We start from the raw sequence: 2,424 nt of genomic DNA, 5'->3' as shown, positions 1-2,424 counted from the left end.
TGGTTTGAAAAATCAGAATTCGAATCCGATTTAGGAAACGAAAGATCTTCAACAAGACATTTCAAATCAAGTAAGTGAGCAGTCTTTCAGACAGTGCTGTTCCAAGTAATTTTAACTGACTTCTTTCAGTTTCAACCTTCAGCAACTATTTCATTAGAAATGAAATAGTTGATAAATGAAAGTTCTGGTTTTATTGGGCTTCCTTTAAAAGTGATCAGTACCTATTCCAAAATGGCTCTCCTTGGATAAACTGCAAGTATCGACTTCTTCTTTCTTGTTTGTGCAGCTAAAATTTATAATTCTGAAGACGCACTTACTTGACATGTTTATATTATATTATATTATATTATATTATATTATATTATATTATATTATATTATATTATATTATATTATATTATATTATTATAACAGAATACAATTTCATTAAAAAATTATGTAAAAATATCTTGCGTATATAAAAATGACCATGAAATAGCCATATATATTATGCACTATAAATGAAATCTGGGTACATTTATTCTTGGGCAGTTGGCCTTTATAACAGTCAGGTGACCTTTATAAGGCCACCGTCCTGTACCTGCAAACTCGCCAGTGGCCTAAAAGTGATCACTGTTCAAGTAGCTGACAACTATTCAGTGCCGAAAAGAGTCAGTGTCTGGAATGTCTCAACCTCCAAACAATCAAGCCGGACCTCAGACTTGCACAACCAGATGCAAGTACTGTCACCATGCTAAACCTTCCCTCGGCATTGTTCTTGATGTCCGAGTAATCCAAGATACTATGTTATTTATATTAATCTCAGTAGAGTTCAGATCAGTGGTTTGTAGATTTTTTAAATAAATGTTAATCTTTGTTTAAATATTTTCATATTATTCTTTAAAAAAAGATTTAATTATTAAATGAATCTTATTATATAGATACATATTATTAGGTTTGATATATACATATTCTTCTTGACATCTTCCTTATATAATATATTCTTGCTCATTCTTCCTCATGACAATAAAGGAATCCCAGATATACTGTATTATTTATATTAATTTTATTATATCCAATTAGTGTTTTCCAGAACTTTTTAATAAAATTAAATGTTTTATTTAATTATTTTTAAACTATTCTTTTATAAATAAATTTCTTTATTCAATAAATGTTATTCTGTAGACATATTTTATATATTATGGCTAATATATATTCGGACCAAGTTCCTCCCTTCGAGGTGAATCCTCAAAATTTACTGAACTGTAGAGGCGCTGCTTTAGCACCTCCTGCATGAATTTCTTCATTCCAGTATGTTAAGATAATTTAATTTTTGTTAATATCTGCAAGTGTAGACACCAAGATAAGAAACTTACCTTGGAAATGAATAGTTTATGGATTTTCGTCGATAATATCAAGCATATATTTCGCTTTTCTTGGAGGAAAAGTATCACATTTTTTGAAAGAAAATATTCTGATCTCTATCTGACAAAAGATAGCCGACTCACATTTGAAACGCATTTTGCGTTTCAAATGTGAGTCTCTTTGCGTTTCAAAGAGAAGTAGGCTATCTGTTTCCAGTCCCCAACAAGAACTTTTTCTAAACCTTTTCTCATTCGGTTCTAGAGTCGGTCAACCATTGGCACAGTAGGATTGCACCTCCTGGAAATTGGCATTTTTAACTTCGACCTTCACAAAATCGACTGTAGAATTCATTTCGAATACTTCATACAATAATATGTAGCATTGATCACCACGCGATGGTGTAATTGAATGCCGCATATTCATGTTGGATGCTTCGGGAAATCAATCACTAACTTCGGCCAGCTGTAAGGACCACTAAGAGTAGAAGTTGACTTCAAAGTTAGTTAAGGCTAATCACACTCCCTTTCTCCATTAAGGCACCCATCATAAGCCCTTTACCGAACTAGGAAAGACGATTTGTTTTTCCCATAGTTATCAACACTGTTGACGGTTGCTGGCCAGCAGCATTCTTTAATAGTTGCCTAGAATACGTTGTGATGCGTGACCATGTATTTTGCATATATGCTGTAAGTGACGTTTACGTAAATCTGCATAAAGGTTGCTAATTCATTGGCCGGTATCACTGAACCTCAAATGAATGACATTTTTATTTTATTTATTGCTTTCTGCAGTACAGAATAATAGGTATTGAGAAAATGAATTATATCACCATTAGTTTTCATTACAATTTTATTATAATTTTATTTTCATTCTTCAAATAGAAGAATATACATACATAAAATGTAAGCATTAAAACTAAAATAGCATAGTTACAAATATCAATAACATTTACAAGGACTAACATTGAGAAGGTGCCAGTGCATCCAACTTGTTTCGGAACTGATTCTTCAAACAGACACAAAATAAGTCGTCAAAGAAGAAATCGTCGTGTCCAAACTGACTGCACCAGTTATGGAGTTGT

This window comes from Typopeltis vanoorti, chromosome 9, assembly GCF_054136105.1.
Source record: "Typopeltis vanoorti isolate ZY-2024b chromosome 9, IOZ_Tvanoo_1.0, whole genome shotgun sequence".
Classification (NCBI taxonomy): Eukaryota; Metazoa; Arthropoda; class Arachnida; order Uropygi; family Thelyphonidae; genus Typopeltis; species Typopeltis vanoorti.
The sequence above is the reverse complement of the archived record's forward strand: the minus strand, read 5'-3'. Positions refer to the sequence as shown.